The 15895-nt window shown below is 43.5% G+C and overlaps 1 pseudogene; it reads left to right on the forward strand.

Moving 5' to 3' along the window:
- The first annotated feature begins 14933 nt into the window (after nt 1-14933).
- LOC129037578 (small ribosomal subunit protein eS27-like) lies at nt 14934-15253 on the forward strand (annotated as a pseudogene).
- The last annotated feature ends 642 nt before the right edge of the window (nt 15254-15895 follow it).

Below are 15895 nucleotides of genomic sequence, written 5' to 3' on the forward strand. Positions count from 1 at the left end.
TGGCTTCAATCTCTTAATATAACTTTGAGGCAGGACCAGAGAAGTTGGAAGTGCTAGATTCAGTCTATAATTTTTATTTATTTATTTATTTATTTATTTATTTATTTATTTATTTATTTATTTTTGAGACGGAGTCTCACTCTGTCGCCCAGGCTGGAGTGCAGTGGCGCGATCTTGGCTCACTGCAAGCTCCACTTCCTGGGTTCACGCCATTCTCCTGCCTCGGCCTCCTGAGTAGCTGGGACTACAGGCGCCCACCAACACGCCCAGCTAATTTTTTGCATTTGAAGTAGAGACGGGATTTCATCGTTTTAGCCAGGATGGTCGGTCTATTATTATTTTTAATTCCGGAAGAAGGAAGAGGGAAGAGTCCATGGCTCTGATTTGCAGCTCTGAATTTCCAAGGACATAACCTAACAAATTCAGCCACCATGCTCTTCCTTCTGCCGTGAAATCTGTTTTATTTTCAACTGGCTTGTGGCAACTGACTCTGCCTCCTCTCTTCCAGGCTCTGAGATGCCCCTTTTCCCGGAATGACTGCCTTAACCCCATTCAAATACTCAAAGAGGAGGGTGGAGCGGTCTCAGAGAAGCTAATTTTTCGCTTAAATTGAAAAACTGGGGTGGGGTTGGAGCTATTGTTCTTCCTGAAGCTTGCTTCTGCTAGACTTTGGAATTGTCCTCCCAGTGAAAATGTTTTAAGTTGTAAAAGCCACCTCAGCAGAGCCCCACCCACATGAATAAAACATTCGTGCAGAAACATAGCCTCTTGTTTTCTTCTCAGTCAGAAACCTATGCATGTACTTCACTCTCCCCAGCATCCAATTCACCACCAGGTTCTTTCTTCCTAAATAGCTCTCAAACACTTATCTCCAGGATGCCTTCCATTCATTTTTTTCAACAAATTTGTTGCCCATGTACTATATGTCAGGCACTGCGCTAGCTATTGGGAACACAGCAGCAAGCCAAACCTAGTAAAAAAGGCAGGGGAATTTACCATCTGGCTAACCCCTCCCCAATCAAACCAAACCAAACCAGCTGGGCCAACCCGTACAGCACTCCTCACTGCTCCCTGCTAACTCTCAGCATTTATTTTTTTTTGAGACAAGGTCTTGCTCTGTCACCCAGGCTAGAGTGCAGTGGCGAAATCACAGCTCACTGCACCCTTGACTTCCTGGGCTCAAGCGATCCTCCCACCTCAGCCTCCCTGGTTGCTGGGACCACAGGCACATGCTGCCGGCCCCAATGGCTTTTTTTTTTTTTTTTTGAGACAGGGTCTCACTGTGTTGTCCAGTGAACTCCTGGGCTCAAGCGATCCACCTGCCTCGGCCTCCCAAAGTGCTGGGATTACAAGCGTGAGCCACTGTGCCTGGCCTCAAATGGCTTTTAAACATAAGAAAATGTGCTCAGCTTCACTCATATAAAGTAAAATGCAAGTTAAAATTATACCAAGGCCAGGCGCAGTGGCTCATGCCTATAATCCCAGCACTTTGAAAGGCTGAAGTGGGAGGATTGCTTGAGGCCAGGAGTTAGAGAGCAGCCTGGGCGACAAAGCAAGACCTTATCTCTACAAAAATTGAAAAAAAAATTTAAATTAGCCAGGCATGGTGGCATGTGCCTGTAGTCCCAGCTATTCAGGAGGCTGAGGTGGGAGGATCGCTTGAGCCCAAGGAGGTCAAGGCTGCAGCGAGCTGTGATTACACTACTGCACTCCAGCCTGGGCAACAGAGCAAGACCCTGTCTCAAAAAAAAAAAACCAAAGTCTTGCTCTGTCGCCCAGACTGGAGTGCAGTGGTGCAATCACAGCTCGCTGCAGCCTTGACCTCCTTGGGCTCAAGTGATCCTCCCGCTTCGCCCTCCCAAAGTGCTAGGATTACAGCCATGAGCCACCACGTCTATATTATATATAATGACCACATTTTCTTTCTGGCTACATTGTATATAGAGAGCACATATTCTTCATCCTTTCATCCACCGATGGACGCTTGGGTTACTTCCACTTTAGCTATTGTGAGTAATGCTGCTATGAACATGGGTGTACAAATATCTTTTGGAGTCCCTGTTTTCATATATTTTTTTTTTAGATGGAATTTCGTTCTTGTTGCCCAGGCTGGAGTGCAATGCGCAATCTTGGCTCACTTAAATCGTTTGGAAGTCATTTAATATCACCATATCTAGATCAATGTTGTTTTTGAAATTGTTGCATATTTCAGGGATAATTATGGTTTATATAACCAATTGCTTCCTGTTGGATATTTAAGATTTTTTTTTTTGCTATTAACAAATAATGCTTATATCTATATTTTTGAACATTTGTACAAGTATAAATGCATGGTAAATTCCTAGAGGTAAAATTACTGAGTCAAGAGTTTTACATGTTTTTTGAATTTTGATAGCTATTGTAAAGTTGTTCTTCAAAGAAGTTTCATTTATTGTTTTCCCACATTTAGCCAACATTAGGTATTATGAAACTTTTTTATATTGGCCAAAACTCACAGGCAAAAAAAAAAAAGTCTCATTGTTTTAACTTGGTATTTATTTGCTTATGGTTGAGGTTAAATATAGTAGAAATGAAAAACCCAGTACTATAGAAGATAGAGAGGAAAAAATATTCCAGAAGGTATAATAAAAGAGTAAAATAAAGAAGTTCAAATAGGAGAGTAAAGATAAGAATACTGGTGGATTTTTCCAGAAGGTCTAATATGAGAATGATACGAGAAAAAAAGAAAAAAGAAAACGTAGGATAAAAAAATAATCAGACATAGTTCAAAGAAATTTTCTATTGAAGGACAGAACTTTCTAGATTGAAAGGGCCTGTTGGCTGGGAAGGGTGGCTCATAGCTGTAATCCTTGCACTTTGGGAGGCCGAGACTGGGGGATCACTTGAGGCCAGGAGTTCCAGGCCAGCCTGGGTCACACAGCAAGACCTCATCTCTACAACGAAGATAAAAGAAAGGGACTGCCAAGTGCCTAATGTATTGAAGGAAGGCAGACCCCATAATTGTGAAATTTCAGAATACACAATAAATCATTAACCCTAAACATTTCCAGAGAGGAAAAACTAGGTCACACACAAAGGATCTGGAATTAAAATTGTTTGGTTTCTCATTAGCCACACTGGATGCAGAGAGGGAGCAGTCACCTTCAAAGTTTGTAGTGAAAATTGTTACCAACTTAGATACCCAGCCAAGCTATCAGTTAAGTGTAGGTAGAATAAAGACATTTTCAGACTTGTAAGGTCTCAAAAAGAGATTTTTCTGGGGAAGGTCTGGAAGAGGTAGGTGATTCAAAGGAACTGAGAAAGAGAATGACATGGGATCTGGTAATATGAATATAATTCAAAACAGGCTAAAGAACGGCCTAGGATGATGGTAAGGAGAAATTCCAGAATGATACCTGTGTGTCACATATGGGGAACCGTCCAGTTTGGAGACAGTCAGAATGCTCCAGGAGAGAGATCACCAAGGGGATGAAAACTGCAGAACTCCTGATGTATTTGAACATATTGAGAGGACAGTTAGACTATTCCGGAGAAGACTGGGCCTGAATTAGTGTCAATTATATAGGAAACTAACCTTGGGAATAGCAACACTGTATTTCCAGGGAAAAAAATGTTTTAAATAGGGGAAAACTTATGGTTTAGCTGAGAATATTTTTATAGGCATAGTAAACTAAACACTGATTATTGTTCTATCCAAAAGGAAGACTTAACGTGTAGAAAGAATTGAGAATGATACTAGTTACATATTTATGCATTACTGGGTTCAAGATGGTTGAAAGATAATTAAATCCTCTTCTTTCGTAGTTGGAGGTTCATAGCCAATAACTGTGAAGAACCACGAAGTAGCACTTATTAGAATAAGTGACTATCAAACAAAAATTTGAAAGTGCTTCTGGCTGGGCATGGTGGCTCATGCCTGTAATCCTAACACTTTGGGAAGCCAAGATGGGAGGATTGCTTGAGCCCAGGCATTTGAGACCAGCCTGGGCAATACAGCGAGACCCTGTCTCAATAAAAAATTAGCCAGGCATGGAGATGCATGCCTGTAGTCCCAGCTACTCAGGAGGCTGAGGCAGGAGGATCACTTGAGCCCAGGAGGTTAAGGCTGTAGTGAGCCGTGATAGCACCTCTGCACTCCAGCCTTTGAGACAAAGCAAGACCCTGATGTGAAAAAAAAAGAAAAATAAACCATGCTCACATTTAACCTTAATGAAAATAAAAACTAATGATGACGTTGTATATACTGTGGAATTTTAAAAAATTATTGGTATTCTTTTTTTTTTTTTTTTTTGAGACAGAGTTTTGCTCCTGTCGCTCAGTGTGTGGAGTGCAATGACACCATCTCGGCTCACTGCAACCTCCGTGTCCTGGGTTCAAGCAATTCTCCTGCCTCAGCCTCCCAAGTAGCTCGGATTACAGGCGCCTGCCACCACACCCAACTAATTTTGTATTTTTAGTAGAGATGGTGTTTCACCATGTTGGTCAGGCTGGTCTCGAACTCCTGACCTCAGGTGATCCGCCCACCTCAGACTCCCAAAGTGCTGGGATTACAGGTGTGAGCCACCGCGCTCAGAGCCTGCTTTCACTTCTTTTGGGTACAAACCCAGAAGTGGAATTGCTGATATATGGTAATTCTATGTTTAATTTTTTGAGGAGTCAATATACTTTTTTCCACAGTGGCTGCATCATTGTATATTCCTATCGGCAATGCAGGAGGGTTCCAATTTTTCCACATCCTCACCAATACTTATTTTCTGTTTTGTTTATTTGTTTATTTAATAGCAGCTATCCTAACAGGTGTGAAATTGTATCTCATTGTGGTTTTTTTTAATCTGCATTCTCCAGTGATTAATAATGTTGAGCATCTTTTCATCCACTTACTGGCCATTGTATATCTTCTTTGGAGAAATGTCTACTCAAGTCCTTTGTCTATTTTTGAATTGGGTTGTTTGCTTTTTTGTTGAGTTGCAGGAGTTCTTTATGTATTGTGGATAAGCACTGCTTATTAGATATACAATTCATAAATATTTTCTCCCATTCTGTGGGTTGCTTTTCCACGCTGTTGATAGTGCCCTCTGATGCACACAATTTTTAATTTTGATATGGTCCAAATTACCTATTTTTCCTTTTGTTGGCTGTCCTTTGGTGTCATATCCATGAAATCATTGCCAAACTCAATGTCACGAAGCCTTTCTCTATGTTTCCTTCTAAGAATTGTATACTTCCAGCTCTTACATTTAGGTGTTTGATCTATTTTGAGTTAATTTTTGTATATGGCGTGTGTTAGGGTTCTCCAGAGAAACAGAAGCAATAGGATAATCATAGACAAATAAGAGGGGATCTATTATGGCAGTTGGCTCATGCAAATATAGAGGTCATGAAGTCCCAGAGTGTGGTGTCTGTGGGCTGGAGCTGGAGAATCAGGAAAGCCAGTGGTATAATTCAATCTGAGTCTGAAGGCCTGAGAACCTGGAGCTTTAATGTCCAAAGGCAGGAGAAGATGGATATCCCAGTTCCAGAAAAGAGAGTAAGTTTGCCCTTCCTCTGCCTTTGTGTTCTATCCAGGTCCTCAACGATGGGAAGATGCTCATTCACACAGGTGAGGGTGATCTCTACTCAGTTTGATTCAAATGCTAATCTCTTCTAGAAACACCCTCACAGACGCATCCAGACATGATGCCAGCTATCTGGGCATCCCTATGTCCAGTCAAGTTTAACACATAAAATTAACCACCACATGGTATAAGTAAGGTAAGGGTCCAATTTTATTTTCTTGCATGTGGATATCCAATATTCCCAACATCATTTGTTGAAAAAAACTGTCCTTTCTCCATTGACTGGTACCCTTGTTGAAAATAGCTATATATTTTTAGCAAAACAATAAACATGTTCTCAATGTCATGTCACAATATGATACCACGATGTACACTAGGGATACAATTGATACGCTTTTACCCATAAACAAATTGGGGTGGATATGTTGCTGGATACAAAATATACAATCACTTAGTATTTACTTGATAAAAAGAATATGAGCTTGTCCACGTGGTTTTATATTGTACAAAGTGTCTTACACATTTAAAAATAACCCAGTCATCGGCCGGGCGCAGTGGCTCACGCCTGTAATCCCAGCACTTTGGGCGGCTAAGGCAGATGGATCACTTGAGGTCAGGAGTTCAAGACCAGCCTGGCCAACATGGTGAAACCCCATCTCCACTAAAAATACAAAAATTAGACAGGCATGGTGGCACATGCCTGTAATGCCAGCTACTTGGGAGGCTGAGGCAGGAGAATCACTTGAACCCAGGAGGCAGAGGCTGCAGTGAACCAAGATCGCGCCACTGCACTCCAGCCTGGGTGAGACAGCGAGACTCCCTCTCAAAAAATAAATCAATAAATAAAAAAGAACGCAGTCATTTCATTACACCTACCTGGCTTCCATATTATGTAAATAGCACAAATTCATGAGAAACACATAACCAATGAAGTGTCATAGTGCAAGCATATTTTTAGGAAATTATATAAACTTCTGATTTAGCAATATGGATATAGAAGAATCCTATTAGAATATCAAACCGGCTGGGTGTGGTGGCTTACACCCGTAATCCCAACATTTTGGGAGGCCGAGGCGGGCCGACCACCTGAGGTCAGGAGTTCGAGACCAGCCTGGTGGTGGGCGCCTGTCATTCCAGCTACTCAGGAGGCTGAGAAAGGAGAATCTCTTGAACCCGGGAGGCAGAGGTTGCAGTGAGCTGAGATCACATCACTGAACTCCAGTCTGGGAGACAGAGCAAGAGTCCGTCTCAAAAAAAAAAAAGAATATCGAACTAACACATCCTGAAGTCGAATTCCTTGAAAATTATGGCCTAAAAAGACTACTTGGCTGGGCCTGGTGCTCACGCCTGTAATCCCAGCACTTTGGAAGCCGAGGCAGGTGGATCACCTGAGGTCAGGAGTTTGAGACCAGCCTGACCAACATGGAGAAACCCCATCTCTACTAAAAATACAAAAATTAACTGGGCGTGGTGGCACGCACCTGTAATCCCAGCTACTCAGGAGGCTGAGGCGGCAGAGTCGCTTGAACCCGGGAGGCGGAGGTTGCAGTGAGCCGAGATCATGCTATTGTACTCCAGACTGGGCGACAGAACAAGACGCCGTGTCAAAAAAAAAAAAAAAAAAAGCTCATGCAAATGAGCATCACAAAAATTATACAGTTGGCTAAAGGAAACACCAAATTGATAATAATAAGCTAAACTAATAAATGACATTTTAAAGGAAAGACTAAGCTAACCTAATACTTAACGAGCTGTCTGAGTCAACACATAAAGTGCTGATAACAAACCTATCTAACTAGAAAATTGAGGAATCCCAAGGATGTAGGTATTTGCATAGTGGGAGCTTCACATAGTTACCAGCAACTCAACTTTTCTTTCCTTTTTTTTTTTTTTTTTTTTGAGACGGTGTCTCCCTCTGTCACCCAGACTGGAGTGCAGTGGCATGATCTCAGCTCACTGTAACCTCCGCCTCCTAGGTTCAAGCAATTCTCCTGCCTCAGCCTCCCGAGTAGCTGGGATTACAGGCGCCCGCCACCACGCCCGGCTAATTTTTGTATTTTTAGTAGAGACAGGGTATCACCATGTTGGTCAGGCTGGTCTTGAACTTCTGACCTCAAGTGATCCGCCCACCTCGGCCTCCCAAAGTGCTAGGATTGCAGGCATGAGCCACCACACCCGGCCAACTCAACTTTTCAGTACAATGCCTAATCAATTCCTCTGTCAACCTGATTTAAGTGCTAATACCCCAGGGTTTTAGTTTTTGTTTTTGTCTTAGAAACGGGGTCTTACTATGTTGTCCAGGCTGGTCTTGAACTCCTGGGCTCAAGTGATCTTTGCAGCTTGGCCTCCCAAAGTGCTGGGATTGCAGGCATGAGCCACCACACCCGGCCTAATACCCTAGGTGTCGGATAGCAAAGACATGTTATCCTTAATAACTCCTGAAGAAAGTTACTAGGAGTCCTTAGTGCAATATAAAAATTTACTTATAGAAAAGAAAAAACTCCTGCATTTGTTCATAAGAACCAAGGAAAGGACTTCCAATTTGGAATCAGTGGGCTGCCCCTTGGGAGGTGCACTCGGAGAACATAAAGCTAACCCTGAGAAGGATGAGGGAGGTGCATCCTCCAAGATTTTGAAATCTGAGTGTACAATGTGAGGAGAGGTAGCAGAGGATGTAAGAGGAGAGGGATGACTCCACAGATCCTTTGAGAGAGAGGAAAGTGACCTACATTTTCTTAGCAAAAGCAGAGCTATCTTCAGCCAAGTTGGAAAGACTGTGAGGACCAGGGCAGTTTGAGATTTATGAAGTGCTCTTTAAAATTTTTAAATTTTTAAAATTTTTATTATTTATTTATTTATTAAAATTTAAAATTAAACAATTTAAAAATTTTTAAATTTTTAAAATTTAAAAAACATTTTTGACTCTTGAGGAATTTTCTGCTGCATTAAAGACAAGGGAATAGTTACATTTAAATAACAACTCAAGAAATACTAAGGCAGGGCACAGTGGCTCACATCTGTAATTCCTGCATTTAGGCTCACATCTGTAATTCCTGCATTTATGGGAGGCCAAGGCAGGGGGTTCGCTTGAGCCAAGAGCTTGAGACCAGTGTGGACAACAGAGCAAGACCTGGCTCTACAAAAAATGTTTTAAAAATATTAGCCAGAGGCCGGGTGCGGTGGCTCACGCCTGTAATCCCAGCACTTTGGGAGGCTGAGGCGGGTAGATCACGAGGTCAGGAGTTCAAGACCAGCCTGACCAACATGGTGGAACCCCATCTCTACTAAAAATACAAAAATTAGCTGGGCATGGTGGCGTGTGCCTGGAATCCCAGCTACTTGGGAGGCTGAGACAGAAGAATCGCTTGAACCCGGGAGACGGAGGTTGCAGTGAGCCGAGATGGCACCACTGCACTCCAGCCTGGGCGACAAAGCAAGACTCCATCTCAAATATATATATATATATATATAAAAAATATATATATATAAAAAATATATATATATATAAAAAATATATATATATATATATATTAGCCAGATGTGGTGGAGCAAGCCTGTAGTCCCAGCTATTCTGGAGGCTGAGGCAGGAGGCAGAAGGATCACTTGAGCCCAGGAGTTCCAGGTTGCAGTGAGCCATGATCTCACCATTGCACTCCAGCCTGGGCAACAGAGCAAGATCCTGTGAAAGAAAGAGAGAAAGAGACAGAGAGAGAATGAGAAAGAGAAAGAAGTACTATACTTTTACATGTATATAGTCCTTAGTCCTTATCCTATTTTTTTTTTTTTTTTTGAGATGGAGTCTCGCTCTGTCACCCAGGCTGGAGTGCAGTGGCACGATCTTGGCTCACTGCAACCTCTGCCTCCCAGGTTCAAGCGATTCTCCTGCCTCAGCCTCCCAAGTAGCTGGGACAACAGTTGCCTACCACCATGCCCGGCTAATTTTTTGTATTTTTAGTAGAGACGAGGTTTCACCATGTTGGTCAGGATGGTCTCGATTTCTTGACCTCGTGGTCCACCTGGCTCGGCCTCCCAAAGTGCTGGGATTATAGGCGTGAGCCACCGCGCCCAGCCCTATCCTTTCTTAAATACTTTTACATAACTCATCTCAGGATTGACAGACCTTGATAGCACCTTAAATCCTGGAGAGAGAGAATTCTGAAGAGGCTACAATAGGATGGAACGGTCAGAACATTTTTGAAAAAAAACAGGTAAGACTGCAACCAGGCATGGTGGTTCATGCCCGTAATACCAGCATTTTGGGAGAGCAAGGCGGGAGGATCACTTTAACCCAGGAGTTCAAGGCTGTGGTGAGCTATGATCACACCACGGCCCTCCAGCCTGGTTGACAGAGTCAGACTCTGTCTCTAAAAAAATAAAAATAAGGCCAAGGCGGGTGGATCACCTGAGGTCGGGAGTTCGAGACCAGCCTGACCAACATGGAGAAACCCTGTCTCTACTAAAAATACAAAATTAGCTGGGTGTGGTGGCGCATGCCTGTAATCCCAGCTACTCGGGAGGCTGAGACTGGAGAATTGCTTGAATCCGGGAGGCAGAAGTTGCGGTGAGCCGAGATCAAGCCATTGTACTCCAGCTTGGGCAACAAGAGTGTAACTCTGTCTCAAAAATAAATAAATATTAAAAAATAAAAATAGGCCAGCGTTCAGTGGCTCACGCCTGTAATCTCAGAACTTTGGGAGGCCAAGCCGGGTGGATCACCTGAGGTCAAGAGTTCAAGACCAGCCTTCCCAACATGGTGAAACCCTGTCTCTACTAAAAATACAAAAATTAGCCAGGTGTGGTGGCGTGCCCCTGTAATCCCAGCTACTCAGGTAGCTTAGGTGGGAGAATTGCTCGAACCCAGGAGGTGGAGGCTGCAGTGAGCCGAGATCTTGCCACTGCACTCCAGCCTGGGTGACAGAGTGAGACCCAGTCAAAAAATAATAATAAATAATAATAAATAAAAAGAAAGGTAAACAAATACCTCATTTAAGTGTACTCTGTTACCTAATATATTAGAAAGTCGTATCTTAAAGTATTGTTGTCTTGAATCTTTTATGTGGGGTCATAATTAAAATAAATCTTCCAACCCCTAAGTAAGTTCATACCTCCTATTGTTCAGGTAAGATAATTTTGAAGTCAACAGATTGTTGCTCTCTTACCTGACACAGCTGGGATCAGTAATTAGAATGTCAATTCAAAAAAGTAGATTAAAGCTAAACGTCAAAAAGTAACATATGGGTGCCATAGTTTGTCTTAATTTTTTTTCATTTTTCATTTTTAATTAATTAATTTTTTTTAGAGATGGAGTCTCGCTCTGTTACCCAGGTTGGAGTGCAGTGGTGTGAACACAGCTCACTGCAGCCTTGACCTTGTGGGATTAAGTGATCCTCCCACCTCAGGCTCCTGAGTAGCTGGGACCATAGGTGTGTGCCACCACGCCTGGCTAATTTTTAATTTTTTCATAGAGAGGGGGTCTTGCCATGCTGCCCAGGCTGGTCTCAAACTCCCGGGCTCACAGGATCCTCCAGCCTCAGTCTCCGAAAGTGTTGGGATTACAGGCGTGAGCCACCCCACCTAGCCAACATTTTTTTTTCTAAAGCAACACCATTATGAGTCTTTTAACAATTAACTTGATTTTTATAGAAATACCTTTTTGTTTGTTTGGGACAGAGTCTCACTATGTTGCCCAGGCTGGAGTGCAATGGTGCGATCGTAGCTCACTGTAACCTCTGCCTCCCGGGTTCAAACGATTCTCCTGCTTCAGCTTCCTGAGTAGCTGGAACTACAGGTGGGTGCCACCACACCTGACTAATTTTTGTATTTTTAGTAGAGACAGGATTTCATCATGTTGGCCAGGCTGGTCTCAAACTCCTGACCTTGTGATGCACTCACCTCCACCTCCCAAAGTGCTGGGATTACAGGCATGAGCCACCGTGCCCAGCCTAGAAACACCTTTCTGTTAGGGGTCATCATATTTTATTTGTGTGGTTTTTGTTTGTTTGTTTTTATGGCAGGGTCTCACTCTGTAGCCCAGGCTGGAATGCATTGGCATTGAGAGGTGAAGCCAGCTGGGCTTCTGGGTTGGGTGGGGACTTGGAGAACTTTTCTGTCTAGCTAGAGGATTGTAAACACACCAATCAGTGCTCTGTGACTAGCTAAAAGTTTGTAAACACACCAATCAGCACTCTGTAAAAATGGACCAATCAGCACTCTGTAAAATGGACCAATTAACGCTCTGTAAAATGGACCAATCAGCAGTACGTTGGCAGGGCCAAATAAGGGAATAAAAGCTGGCCACCCGAGCCAGCAGCAGCAACCCGGTCAGGTCCCCTTCCAGGCTGTGGAAGGTTTGTTCTTTTGCTCTTCACAATAAATCTTGCTGCTGCTCTCTCTGGGTCCACACTACCTTTATGAATTGTAACACTCACTGCCAAGGTCTGCGGTTTCACTCCTGAAGTCAGTGAGACCACGAACCCACCGGGAGGAACAAACAACGCTGGATGCGTCACCTTTAAGAGCTGTAACGCTCACTGTGAAGGTCTGCAGCTTCACTCCTGAAGTCAAGCTAGACCACGAACCCACCCGAAGGAAGAAACTCCAGACATATCTGAACATCTGAAGGAACAAACTCCGGACACACCATGTTTAAGAACTGTAACACACCGCGAGGGTCTGCAGCTTCATTCTTGAAGTTAGTGAGACCAAGAATCCACCGTAAGGAACCAATTCTGGACACAGCATGATCTCAGCTCACTGCAACCTCCACTTCCCAGGTTCAAGTGATTCTCCTGCCTCAGCCTCCTGAGTAGCTGGGTTTACAGGTACACACGATCATGCCTGACTAATTTTTGTGTCTTTGGTAGAGACAGGGTTTCACCATGTTGGCCAGGCTGGTTTTGAACTGCTGACCTCAGGTGATCCACCCGCTTTGGCCTATCCAAGTACTGGGATTATAGGCCTGCATCACAGCAGCCGGCCTGCATCATATTTTATCATTTAAATAATATTTAATTAAATCATACACACACATACACACATATAGTAGCAAGTACAAGTGGGAATAACAGGTTTAGGTACAACATAACATTGCTAACCACCCAACTCCACTATTGCGAGCAGAAGTAGTGTTCTCTAGAAACAGGCCTTTTAGGGTGCTGAGGGCATCATAAGATGCTTAAACTGAGCTTGTATGTTTCAGAATTAGCTGATATTTTTTAAATGGTCTCTATTATTAAGTAAATAACTATCAAATTTCATAAGATATGAATTAATTTGAGGACTGAAACTGTATTAGAACGGCTTTGGTCTCTAATAACAAACTCAAATCAGCTTATGCATACAAGGGAATCTTTTGACTTACAGAACTGAGAAGTTCAGGAGCTGACTTGGCTTCAGGGTTCCCTCTCAGTCTGTTTCTCTCATCTTCGCTGCTTCTCGCAACATATTTAGTCTCATGCTCTCATGTTTAGACTTTCTCTGTGTAACTGCGGAAGATGGCTGGTGTCAGCTCCAGTACATAAGCACATAGTGGGTTACAGGGAAGTGGATCTCTTCCAGCAGCTTTCTATCATGTCTTTGGAAGCCTCTGATAGGCCTTGGTTTGGGTTATGTGTACATCTTTGAACCTATCACCACATCAGATGAGCCAGCCTGGATCTCATATCCGCTAATGTGTGGGCAGAACACAATCCCCTCAGGACCTCATGGAGTGGAAGAAAGATAAATTTTTTTTCTCTCTTTTTTTTTTTTTTGAGATGGAATCTCACTCTGTTGCCCAGGCTGGAGTGCAGTGGTGTGATCTTGGCTCACTGCAATCTCTGCCTCCCGGGTTCATGCCATTCTCCTGCCTCAGCCTCCCGAGTAGCTGGGACTACAGGCGCCTGGCACCACGCCTGGCTAATTTTTTTATATTTTTAGTAGAGACGAGGTTTCACCATGTTAGCCAGGATGGTCTTGATCTCCTGACCTCGTGATGCACCCACCTTGACCTCCCAAAGTGCTCCACTGCTCTGGGCTGAAGAAGGGTGAGTTATAAATGAAAAGCTGCATGTGTGCTCTAATAGAAGCTAGACATGCAAAAACCACAGATGCCTCCAGCATAGACCATGCCTTTGTTACCAAAATACCAGGTATTCAGTCTAAGTCCTGCTTCTCATAGCACAGAAAACCAATCACTGAGACAATGAGTATTGCCAAGGAAGAAGGCTTTAATTGGGTGCTGCAGCTGAAGACATGGGAGCTAGTCTCAAATTCATCTCCTGACTGACTATAATTAGGGGTTGATCTAGCAGGGAAGAAATGTAACTATGCATGGGAAAACAGGAACTCAACTTGAGAGGGGTAAGGAAGCAATCATGATGAATGAAGGGCCTGGTGTCTCATTGTCTGGGTGCAACGATCTGGTGAGTTTCAGTTCTTTTTCTTCAGGTACTTTTTGAGAGGCTTTTGAGGGTCCTTTGCTGAGGAAGGAACTCAGATAATACAAATGTAAGGTTCAAGCTTAAGACCAGAAATGTCTATGGGACTATTGAGTTGGTTTCACCTCAGCTATTCTTTAATTCCCTCCTAAGACCAAGCCCACGGAAGCAGCTTACCCTTAAATATTGAATGGCTCAACTGCTAGTAGCACTTTATTCTTCCAGACATTTTCACAGACTGATAAGGTTTGGATGTTTTGTCTCTTCCAAATCTTATGTTGAATTGTGATCCCCACTGTTGGAGGTGGGCTAGTGGGAGGTGTTTGGGTCATGGGGGCAGATTCCTCATGAATGGGTTAGTGCTGTCCTCACAATAATGAGGGAGTTCTCGCTCTGAGAGCTCTTGTGAGCTCTGGTTGTTTAAAAAAGTGTGGCACCTCCTCCACCTCCACCACTCACTCTCACCATGTGACATGTCTGCTCCTGTTTTGCCTTCTGCTATGAATAAAAGCTCCCTAAGGCCTCACTAGAAGCCAAGCAGATGCTGGTGCCATGTTTCCTGTACAGCCTGCAGAACGGTGAGCCAATTAAACCTCTTCTTTTTCCTCTCTCCTTTTTTTTTTGAGATGGAGTTTCACTCTTGTCGCCCAGGCTGGAGTGCAATGGTGCAATCTCGGCTCACTGCAACCTCCGCCTCCCGGGTTCAAGCAATTCACCCGCCTCAGCCTCCCAAGTAGCTGGGATTACAGGTGCCCGCCATCACGTCCAGCTAATTTTTGTATTTGTAGTAGAGATGGGGTTTCACCATTTTGGCCAGGCTGGTCTTGAACTCCTGACCTCAGGTGATCCGCCCACCTTGGCCTCCCAAAGTGCTGGGATTACAGGCACGAGCCACTGCGGCTGGCCACCTCTTTTCTTTATAAATTACCCAGTCTCTTTCCAGCGGTGACGACCTACCCATGAGAACATGCCTCTCACAAAGGATCTCCTTCATCCCTCTCCAGAATGGGGGAAGAGGAAACACAAGAAGCAGTGCTTGGTGCAGATCCCCAATTCCTACTTCATGGGTGTAAATGCCCAGGATGGTATAAAGTCACCACAGTCTTTAGCCATGCACTAACATGCACTAACAGAAATTTTGTGTGTTGGCTGCTCCACTGTCCTCTGCCAGCCTACAGGAAGAAAAGCAAGGCTTACAGAAGGATGTTCCTTCAGGAGGAAGCAGCATTAAAAGCACTCTGAATCAAGATGAGTGAGAAATCATCTCAATAAACACTTTTTTTTTTTTTTTGAGACTGAGTTTCACTCTTGTCGCCCAGGCTGGAGTGCAGTGGTGTGAGTTTGGCTCACTGCAACCTCTGCCTGCCAGGTTCAAGCAATTCTCCTGCCTCAGCCTCCTGAGTATCTGGGATTACAGGCATGCGCCACTATGCCCAGCTAATTTTGGGGTTTCATCATGTTGGCCAGGTTGGTCTTGAACTCCTGACCTCAGGTGATCTGCTCACCTCGACATCCTAAAGTGCTGAGGTTACAGGCGTGAGCCACTGTGCCTGGCCTCAATAAACACATTTTGGATAAAAAATAAATAAATAAATTACCCAGTCTCTGGTATTTCTTTATAGCAATGCAAATGGACTAACACAGAGACATTATTTTATTGTGAGTGGTAAAGGCAGATTAAATGACTTGCTTAAAATCATACAGCTGCTACTTGACTTCAAATTATACTATGAGACTACAGTAACCAAAACAGCATGGTACTGGTACCAAAACAGAAATATAGACCAATGGAACAGAACAGAGGTCTCAGAAATAACACCACACCTCTACAACCATCTGATCTTCGACAAACCTGACAAAAACAAGCAATGAGAAAAGGATTCCCTATTTAATAAATTGTGGTGGGAAAACTGGCTAGCCATA

This window comes from Pongo pygmaeus, chromosome 4, assembly GCF_028885625.2.
Source record: "Pongo pygmaeus isolate AG05252 chromosome 4, NHGRI_mPonPyg2-v2.0_pri, whole genome shotgun sequence".
NCBI classification, from domain to species: Eukaryota; Metazoa; Chordata; class Mammalia; order Primates; family Hominidae; genus Pongo; species Pongo pygmaeus.